Source organism: Mytilus trossulus, chromosome 2, assembly GCF_036588685.1.
Source record: "Mytilus trossulus isolate FHL-02 chromosome 2, PNRI_Mtr1.1.1.hap1, whole genome shotgun sequence".
NCBI lineage: Eukaryota > Metazoa > Mollusca > Bivalvia > Mytilida > Mytilidae > Mytilus > Mytilus trossulus.
Genome location: NC_086374.1, coordinates 23,466,158 through 23,477,357, shown reverse-complemented (window position 1 = coordinate 23,477,357; position 11,200 = coordinate 23,466,158).

Sequence of the window (11,200 nt, the reverse complement as noted above, 5' to 3'; positions counted from 1 at the left end):
AGAGACCAAATGACACAGAAATTAACAACTAAAGGTTACTGTACGGCGTTCAACAATGTACAAAGCCTATACTGCATAGTCAGCTATAAAAGTCCCTGTAAAGTAGTTAAAAAAAACTTAGACCATGTTGAGTATGCAGGAAATAGTTTGAGATGAAATTATGCAACAGCAAGTTCTGTTTATTTAAATGAATTTGTCCTTGGCTGGAATGCTATATTTCAACCGTCCACCGAATCTTGTTATTGCTCATAATGCACTAGGGGCCATACAAGATATTTCCATTATTAAACATCATCAACACTTGGTAATTTTTTTGAAAATATTCTCATGAAACTTTTGGTCTTATTTGAACAAAATTTTAGCTAAATGTTCTTGTATTATGTAACCTTAATTTGTACGCTATTATCGGGGATGTCAAGGTTAATTTCCTACACGTAGTCCAACATATGTTAACAAAAATGTCATTTGAAAAAACATTTATAGGATTCTTTTATATTTTTTGGCCCTTTTATTAAAGAGGGACAAAAGATACCAGAGAGACGGTCAAACTCATAAGAAGAAAACAAATTGGTTAACAGTTAGGTCCAAAAAGTCATAAATTAAAGTTGAATACTTTTTTTATATGCTTAACTGTAACATGTATTTAGATATTGGACCACCATACTAGGTAGATATTCATTAAAAAAAAGCTTCCTCCCGCTGAGTATTTTATTTCAAATTTACTAGTACAAGGAACTCGTGGTAAGACTTACAATTATATGGACCTTTATTCAGGCTACATTACTGGGCTAACCATCTGGATTAAAGGGGACAATAACCTGAAATGTGTACTATAGCAACACTATATTGGGCAACTAAGATGAAGTTGTTACTTTCCTGTTTGTTCATTATCTGTTACTAACGTCAGATGCAATATGTTCCCCACAGTCATATTTTCCGGGAGTTAAACAATGTATAGTGTTGTTAGAAAATAGATTCAATTATTTGTTTTAAGGATCATTCTGTACTATTAATAATCTCTTATGTTTATAACAAAGCAATTGCAACTAAAATTTTCTATTACCTACACGTTTTGCAGGATCTCAATATTGACGACTTCAAGTCTAAACCTCCTGATTGCACCTGTTTTAGTTTCCGATTCAGTTGAGGATAATGCTAGGCTAAACTCGAGAAAAAAATGTATATACTCTTTCTGAACGGATGGAGGCTGTGAGTTCGTTGATACCAATAAAAATTAAGATACTAAATGAGTCTCTCAATACACATGCTACGTTAGTCTAAAGACCCAAATAAAATGGTGCAAACAATGAAATAACAAAAATATTGAACTCCGAGGAAAATTTTAAACGGATAGTCCCTAATCAAATGGCAAAATCAAATGATAAAACACATCAAACGAATGGACAACAACTGCCATATTTCTGACCTGGTACAGTCATTCTCAAATGTAGAAGATGGTGGATTGAACCTGGTTATATAGCGCTCAACCTCTCACTTGAATGGCAGTCGCATCAAATTCCATTATATTTATAACGATGCGTGAACCCTGCATCCATGAAAAATATGTTGTTGTCCCCGCAAATGAAGCCCCAAACAACATCGTTTCTGTGTGTAAATCTCACTAATAAACTGCTTGATAAATGGATTAGATTTTGACAATACACTTGGAAACTCAACATATACCCTCAGGACACTTACCAAAGAGGAAATCCTGGATAATCATAGCTATGTGCTATGTTTCTTTTGAATTTCGACCAAAGACGAAGAACTAGACCTTCCATCACTGTATTGGATACCTAAACTACATAAGTGTCATTACAAACAACGATATATTGCTGGGTCTTCCAAGTGCTCCACGAAACCTTTTTATAAATATTTATTTTATCAGCAATCAAAACCGGGCTTCAACATTATTGTGAAACTGCATATTCTAGAGGTGGTGTTAATCAGATGTGGATACTAAAAAATTCCAAAGACCTTTTAGAGTACATACAATCTAAGACTCTCTCATCTTGCAATAGTATTTAAACATTTGACTTTTCTACACTTTACACAAGATTTCCCCTTTCCAAACTAAAAGACGAATTGAAAAAGTTGGTGTTGCTTTGTTTCAATAAAAAGTAGTTACAAGTATCTTATTTTTGGGAGGGATAAATCCTACTTGGTAAAGAATCACTCTGATTCAAACAAATCAATCTCTGAAACTGACCTTATCAAGCTGCTTTATTTCTTAATTGACAAACATATTTTTTACGTTTGGAGGACGTGTTTTTCGACAGACTTGAACCAATTATGCCCTTCTTCTTGCCGGCTTGTTTCTTTATTATTATGAAGCTGATTTCATTCAGGAACTTTTTAGAAAAAAAGGAGAATTGAGTTAGCAAAAGGCCGTAACTTTACTTTCCGCTATATAGATGATGTTCTCTTACTAAATAAACTATGTTGAACGCATGCCATCTATCCCATCGATCTAGAGATGTAGGATGTACCAGTTACATTTAAGTCTGCCTCATGTCTTGACTTACATATAGAAATTGACAATGAGGGTCGGTTGATTTTAGCTTCCTAATTGTAATCTTTCCATTTCTATGTAGCAATATTCCAGCAGCGCCAACATACGGATTATATATCTCCCCATTGATACGATATTCCCGTGCTTGTATTTCCTATCAGGATTTTCTTGACAGAGGGTTGCTGCTCACAAGAAATCTCAATTAGATAAAGAGTACCAAATGTTGAAGTTGAAATCATCCCTTCGTAAATTTTACGGACGCCATTACGAGTTGGATGACCGTTATGGAATAACCGTTTCACAGATGATATCGGATATGTTTCTTATGTCGTAACTACAATCCACTCCCCTTTTCACCTCGAATGTGACCTACCGAATGAGACTATTTACCGGGTTTGTAATAATATGAGCAACTCGACAGGTGCCACATGTGGGACAGGATCTGTTTACCCAGCCGGAACCCCCAGTTTTTGGAGGGGTTCGTGTTGCTAAGTCTTTATTCTTAATGATGTGTCTTTTGTCCTTTTCTCTTCGTCTTTTTATTTTCGCCCTGGCGTTGTGAGTTTATTTTCGATCTATGGTATCTTTCGCCACTCTTTTTTACCTAGCTTTTAATCCACCATTTTCTACATTTGATTATGTTTGTACCAAGTCAAGATCCATTTGTTTGATGTGTTTTTGCTTTTGATTTTGCCATTTGATTAAAGACTTTTCTGTTTGAATTTTCCTCGGATAATTTACTTTTTCCAATCAGTCACTTCTCCATAAAATTACGATTTAATGAGCCATGTAAACAGGAACAAGCGAAGAAGATCGTGATTGATTTTAGATTCTAAAAGCATACTGAAAGGATACCTCTGTGCTCGCAAGCTTTGCATTTTTTCTTGGCTGCAACACTAAAAAATCATTTTGGCATCCATGTCTTTCAGCTTCTTGTTGAATGGGCATTCACTGTAATATGCTTAAGTTTAAAATTGAAATTCTATTAGTCATCAAAAAGCGTGCATCGTCTAACACTAAAAACTTATACCTTCTGAAACCATTGGACTTGTTGTACGTAAAGGCAAACCGTAATATACCGCTGTTCAAATTCATAAATCGATTGAGTGAAAACAAAACCGGATTACAAACTAAACCCGAGGGAAACACATCAACTACAAGAAGAAAACAAAGGAACAACAGTAACACGGAAGTGCAACAAATTTATTGGCTCTCGCTATAAGAAACCAAACTAAATTTTGTTACTGCGTTGCTTCCTTTGATGTTTATATTACTGTTTCCTATTTAAAGCGAAAGCGTATCAGTCAAATGTTGTGCACATATACGAATTTTTCGTCACATATTGTTAGCGATAACAAGTCAAAAGATCTTGAGGATTATGTACCTTTGTGTTGATTCAATGCTTATCATTTGGAAAATTTATAGAAAATCCACAGCCTATATCCTTGTACTCTCATATTTGGCGATTTGATGACTGATAGATATAGGATTATTGCATGCAGTGCTAGCATTGATTTCATTTACACAAGTTTATTGTTGTAGATTTTGGTTAAAACAATTAAAAATATGGACCAAATCTCTTACACCTTTTAGGGTGTGCTCGAACTTAGTGATTCAGCACAAGGTATTTTGGAATTTACAGGTTGGTTAGAACTTTTTGTAAGAAATAAACACTAGCACATCATAGAAAAGCAAATCTATATTTCAAATTTTTTAACAAAAATCTCTGTAATAAAAGCTGTGGATTTTCTAGAAAAATCTTGGTTTACTTGCCACAAAGTACTCTTTTTCTATTAAATGTAATGAAACAGTAAATTATAATGCTTTGCATCAAGTTTCCCCTCGGTATATGTACAAAATTACCCATCTCTATTATTCATTATATCTGTAGTTTACCGATATAATTGAAGTTTGAAATTTTCGTACAAAAATGGCTACAGAAGGGGTCATTAACCTTAATTTAAGGTTCATCATAACAAACGAACAAATATGGCTATATTGACATGCCATAAATTGCTCTGAGTACAGACTTACCGGTGAAGTTGAAAAAGTTTTAATGCCTGGCATCCACTAGATATAACAAAGTTAAATGAATTTTGTGTTTCAGAAAGATGAAATCTCTTTTGGATTTTGAAGGGCATTTTTTTTCCTTCATGCAAAAGGTGTAAAAATCAGCTAAGTTGTGGTATAACTATGAGATGATCCATCAGGTAAAAAACTGTTTTGTATTGTTTTGAGTGTCATTAATTGACATGGACAAGAGGTATCTTCACAACTATAGGTGAGTTAAAGAGTTTATATGAGTCAGCGAGTGGACAGTATCAAAGTAATACAGGTGTTTCTTTATTTTTTCACCTTCTGCAGAAAGGTAAAAAAATGCCATCAACAACAAAGAAAGATTATATCTTTCTTAAACACAAAATGCATTTGACTTTTATATATCTAGTAGATGCTAGGCGTTAAAATTTTCAAAACAGCACAGGTAAGTCTGTACACAGAGTAGTTTTTGAGGTAAAAATACGGCCATATTTGTCCATTTGTTATGATAAACCTTAATAAATGACCGCACGCTGCGCCTAGTTATGGCATTGCAGGAAACAGGTTTTGAGATCATCTGATAAGGATCTTTATTACTTTAATGACGTGCACATATTATTCTTTTCGATATAACAATTGCAATGCAATAGCAATTGATCACATTATATATTTTTTCTCTCAACCCAACGAACCGAACCTTGCTTGTGGTATATAAGCTTAGACTACTTTTGTATGAAAAGTAGACACAACTTGGACTTGACTAACTTTTAGTGTAATTGTTGTTGATGTAGAACAGGAATAATTAAGGCAGAAGGACTGAGCTTTGATTCACCACAGACTCGATATACATAATTGTATGATAAATAAAGGCGACAGTAGTAAGCTGCTGTTCAAATGACAATAGTTATAACTCAATAAGTAAAAACAAATCCTGGTACAAACTGGAGTTTTTCATCCACTACATCTGCTTGTGTCCGATGCTAAAAAAAGCTTGCAATCCATATACTGACATTTGTCCCATAGTGTAGAGTTTATATACGAGGAGACTCAAACTAATATAAACGTACCATGTCGTACGTTTCAGGTTCATGTGAACCCTATGGCTAAAATGGCCGTATTTTCACCTCAAAATTTTATCTGAGTACAGGCAAACCTGTAGAATTCAAATGCATTGTATGATTTAGAAAATTCATAACTTAACTGGATTTTGCCGTACACTTTTTTTCGTCTCTGCAGAACATGATAAAATTAACAAACAGTTGAGTTTACCTTGATATGGTCCACTCAGGTACACAGTTTAGATAACCAATTATTGTCAGGTATCTATTGTCCATCTAATGTCCATGTCAATAAAAAAAAATTGTTCTCAACTTAGTTTATTTTGGCACCTTTTGGAGAAATGAAAAAAAGTGCACGGCAAAATCCTGGTGATTTTTTAATTTTTCTAAAACATAAAACATACTTAAAATTCATTTATCTAGGTGTTGCTTGTGTTTATTTTATGTGATCTATACACAGATGCAGATATATAAGTCGAATGTGCTAATCGCTAAATCCCATCTCCTTCCTTTTTTTGAAGGCCTTTGATGTAAGTTTAACTTTCAAACGTTACAGCTTCATGACCCAGAATAACTTTTAAGCAAGATGCCATTACTGAACATCTAAAACGACCACAAGGCAGTCGAACTGAAAATAATAAAAGGTAGAAGATCGTAGAATTTTGAAAGAACTGTCCGCTGAAAAATCTTTTATCCTCAATTTTACATTTAAAGAGTCTTTAAGACTTTAATTATGGCACTGAAATACTTGAAAAGTATCATACATAAGGAGATCAGCAAAGGCATGTGAAATCTTTGTGAATGGAATTTTGAGCGGTAAATTATAGACCAGTGTCGCTTTCTTTTATTGCCTGTAAAATAAAGGCGACAGCAGTTCAACTAAATAAGTAAATCAACTAAAAGGTTGATTTCTGAAAGTATTTTCCTGTCAAACTCAACTAGTGGAATTCATTAATGACGTCTGAAAAAACTTGGATTTAAGTCTTTTTATATTGATTTCAGCAAAGCATTCGGCAAAATGTCCCACCGCCTCTTTACACACAAACTTTATCACAATGGGATGAGAGGTAACACCAACATATGAATCCAGACATTCCTGAGAGACTAGAAACAAGCTATGGTCGTAATCGGAGAACCATCAGGATATACAGATGTCGAATAAGGGGTGCCAGTGGGATCAGTATTATGTCTCAGAGTGTCCTTATATACTAAATCAACAATATGTCACAAAACATAATTGAGTGCAGAATGCTACCATTGCATATCTTACTATTGCATAAAATGTCGACAATATCCACCTCCAAGACCACGCTGACAAACTGGCATTATGACAACAAACCTGGAATCTTAGTTTTCATTCAGAAACATGTAATGTCCCTATCATAACAGATTATCACAAGATGGTCACGAACACCAACATGTTATGGCAGCCAAACATCTACAACGTTCACAGAGCAGTCGAACTAGAAAGTTATAAAACGTACAGAATTTTAAAAGAACTGTCCGCTGAAATTCTTCCATTCTTAATTTTACACTTATAGAATCTTTAAGACTTTATGGTTCTTAAAGACTTAAAAGTACCATACATTAGCAAATTCATGTCACATATAAAAGAAAGAATTTTGAAGTGGTAATTAATAGACCAGTGTCGCAGACTTTTGTTGCCTGCAATCATATCGTCACTAGTTACATCATAACTCGTGCTGACAATCAGAATATCTCAAATCAACTAAAACGTGGTTTTCGGATGTGCCCTGTGAAATCGATCAAATGGAATTCATTGATGACGTCTAAAAAAAACTTGGATTGAGTTTTTTTTATGGTTTTAGCAAAGCATTCGGCAAAATCTTCCTCAGACGCTTAACACACAAACTTAATCACAATGGGATGATAGGAAATCATCAGGATATGCAGATGCCGAATTAGGGATGCTAGTTGGATCCGTATTAGGTCCCAGAGTGTCCTTATTCTACATCAACAATATGCCACGATCATAATTGAATGTAGTATTGTTTGCAAATGATACCATTGCATATCTTACTATAACACAAACTGTCGACTATATTCACCTTCAAAACAACGTTGACAAACTGGCATTACGACAACGAACCTGGGAAATTAGTTTTCATTCAGAAAAATGTAATGTGCTTACCATAACAGATCATCACAAGATGACCATGAACGCCAACATTGTTATGAAAGCCAAATATCAACGTTCATAAAACAGTCGAACTAGAAAATCATAAAACGTAAAATTTTGAAAGAACTGTGTGCTGAAAAATCTCCCATCCTAAAATTTATACACTTATAGAACCTTTAAGACTTAATGGTACTTAAAGACTTAAAAGTACAATACATAAGGAGATCAACAAAAGCAGAAAGGAATTTTTAAGCGGTCATTAATAGACCAGTGTCGCTGACTTTTGTTGCCTGCAAACTCATGGAACACAGCGTCACTAGTTACATTATAACTCGTGCTGACTAAAATGTGGTTTTCGGAAATTATTTCCGTTTGAAACCCAGCTAATGGAATTCATTTATGGCGTCTAAAAAAACCTTGGATTTATGTCTTACTATAGTTTCAGAAAAGAATTTGGCAAAATCTACCACAGACTCTAAACAAACTTGATCACCGTGGGATGAGAGGGAACACCAATATATGAATCCAGACATTATCGATCGACCGGGAACAAACCATGGTCGTAATAGGAGAACAATCAGGATATACAGAAAAAGTAAAATCACAAAAATACTGAACTCCAAAAAAAAAAATCAAAAGGAAAGTTCACAATCAAATGGCAAAATCAAAAGTTCAAAAACATCAAACGAATGGATAATAACTGTCATATTCCTGACTTAGTACATGCATTTTCTTATGTAGAAAATGGTGGATTGAACCAGGTTTTCTTGCTAGCTAAACCTCTCACTTTGTATGACAGTCGCATCAAATTCCATTACATTGTCATTGATGCGTGAACAAAACAAACAAACACAATAGGTAAAAATGTCAAAAAAAGGGGTACAGCAGTCAACATTGTGTCGAATTAGGGGTGCCAGTGTAATCAGTATTATGTCCGTATTCAACACCAACCAATATACCACAATACATGATTGAACGTAGTATTATTTGCAGATGACGCGTAGTATTATTTGCAGATGACGCAATTGCAGATCTTATCATAACATCAAATGTCAACAATATCCATCTCCAAAGCATATAAAACTTTAATTGGATCAATTGATTATTGGATCATTTGTGATTAATTGTGAATAAGATACGAAGAATACAAATACCAGGTCCACAATACCTCAAATGTCACAGACATTTTAAAGAAACTATAATGAACACCAATCGAAGGACGAAGAAAAAAAAGGTAGTGCTTATGTACTAAATCCTAAATAAACTATTTATCAACACGATTTAATCGAAATATTTAAAGCAGCTCCTTTCGAGTAGCATCTTGTAGTATAATAGCTCGTATATATATAGTCTATCCAAGGACTTCGAACAAGGAATGCCCAACCCACTGATAATCATACTGCCATGGCTAGAAGTCTTGAACCATTAAAGACTCGATTGCTTGATTAATATAAATCTGTAAAATTAAATGACACTTTTGGTATGTACAGAAACGTGACCCTCGAATATTTAAAGTAAGGCTAAATCAAGTAGAAATGAAGAGCAATGAGGGCTCAAAATTCTTAAATGTTTTACTAATTACAACTTAGATAATCAGCTGTTCACTCACAACTAGCACATTTATTTTATTTTATCTACGAAAATAGTTTGGGGCATGTTGTGTAGTTTGAAACATAAGTTTACTATATTGTTCTCTAAGAATTGTTTGTTGATTTTGAGAACAATTACAGTGTAACCTGCCTAATTCGAACACTGAGTATTACAACATCCTGCTTTAACTGACACATTTTTCTGGTCCTAAAATATGCCTTTCCTTGCAGAACAAAAACCCGAGTATTCTGACACCCTGATTATTCAGATTCCCCCCCCCCCCCGCCCCCTGGTCCCCCAGTACCAGTATCATGATCATATGACACTGAATATTACTAAAGTTGTACAGCACATTTCTTGTGACTGAGAATTATATTTCAGTGTGCATTTTGTAGATTTAGTAGCTGACCTGTATTTCTTCTTGTATTGGAGGCCAGTGCCTAAGGAAAAGAAATACTAATACATATTGTTATTTTCATTGTTATTAATACATGTTATATCAGTATGACAAATCTAATCTTGATCTCTATCCATTTAAAAAAAAATTAGAAATTTAAATGTGACGTCACTTTTGTGCGTTGATCTTTTCCGCTAACATATAATACATTGTTTGACGGTTCTTTTTTATGTGCTGATTTAGGTTAATTTACGTATTTGTTTTTAATCTGTAGTTGGTCACCACTTCGGTGTTAACATGTATATCTATTATTCAGTCAGTTTTTTATATTTTATATTTACTGTTTGCAAAAGTATGAATTATTTTAAGTACTAAGGGTATTCTTATTCCAGGCAGATAAATGGAGCCGTATTTGGAACTTTTGGTCCTCAATGCTAATTAACTTTGTACTTGTTTTGGCTTTTGAATTTATTTATTCCTTTTATCTTAACAGTCACTGATGATTCTTATGTCAAAGAAACACACGTCTGGTGTATTAAATTTTAAGCCTGGTACCTTTTGATAGCTATTATTGGTGTTTCTTTGTCCTCTATGTTTTCCCATATTGTAGTCCAGTCATGTAATGTTGTCATTGTAATGTAGTATTTGAAATTGCCATAAAAGCTAGAGGTTTGGCTAGCTATAATACCAGGTTCAACCCACCATTTTTTTCTTATTATGTCTTGTATTAAGTCAGAAAAATGACCATTGCTATATTATAGATTGGTTCTCTGTGTGTTGCATTTTAGTGTTGTGTCGTTGTTCTCTTATATTTGATGTTTTTCCCTCAGTTTTAGTTTGTAACCAGATTTGATTTTTCCTCACTCGATTTATGATTTTCGAACATCAGTATACTACTTTTGCCTTTATAGGAACAATGGATCTATTCTTTCCAACAACAAAAATTGGACTTACACAATCCTATAGTCAAAGTGCTGAGATGTTTAAGAAGATAAAGATTGCCTTTTCATTATGAACTTGAATTGTATTATATCAAGCAAATGGTTATATTTAGACAATATTTTGAATTGAATTATCTTTCTTTGTTCATAACTCTTGGTAGAAAAGACAAGCACTATGAACTTCTTTTTGCAACTTTCTGTGTAATTGTTTTAATGTAGTGCAATACACATCATTTTGGAAATTGATTTGATTTTTGGTTTTTTAATGCCACTTTTTAGCATAGCATTTTGGCTATTTCATGGCAGCCAGTTTTTATTGGTGAAGAAAGCCAGAGTGCCTTGAAAAAGACACCGACCTTCTAAAGGTCCTAGTCAATTAAGATTGGAGTAGAGTGCACCTACACAAGTGGGCTTTGAAGACACAACCTCAGTGTTGACTGACAAGTGATTACAGTAGTAACTATTTAGACCACTCGGCCACGGAGGCCCCTTTTTGGAAATTGAATATCTGAGTAAGTCTTATTA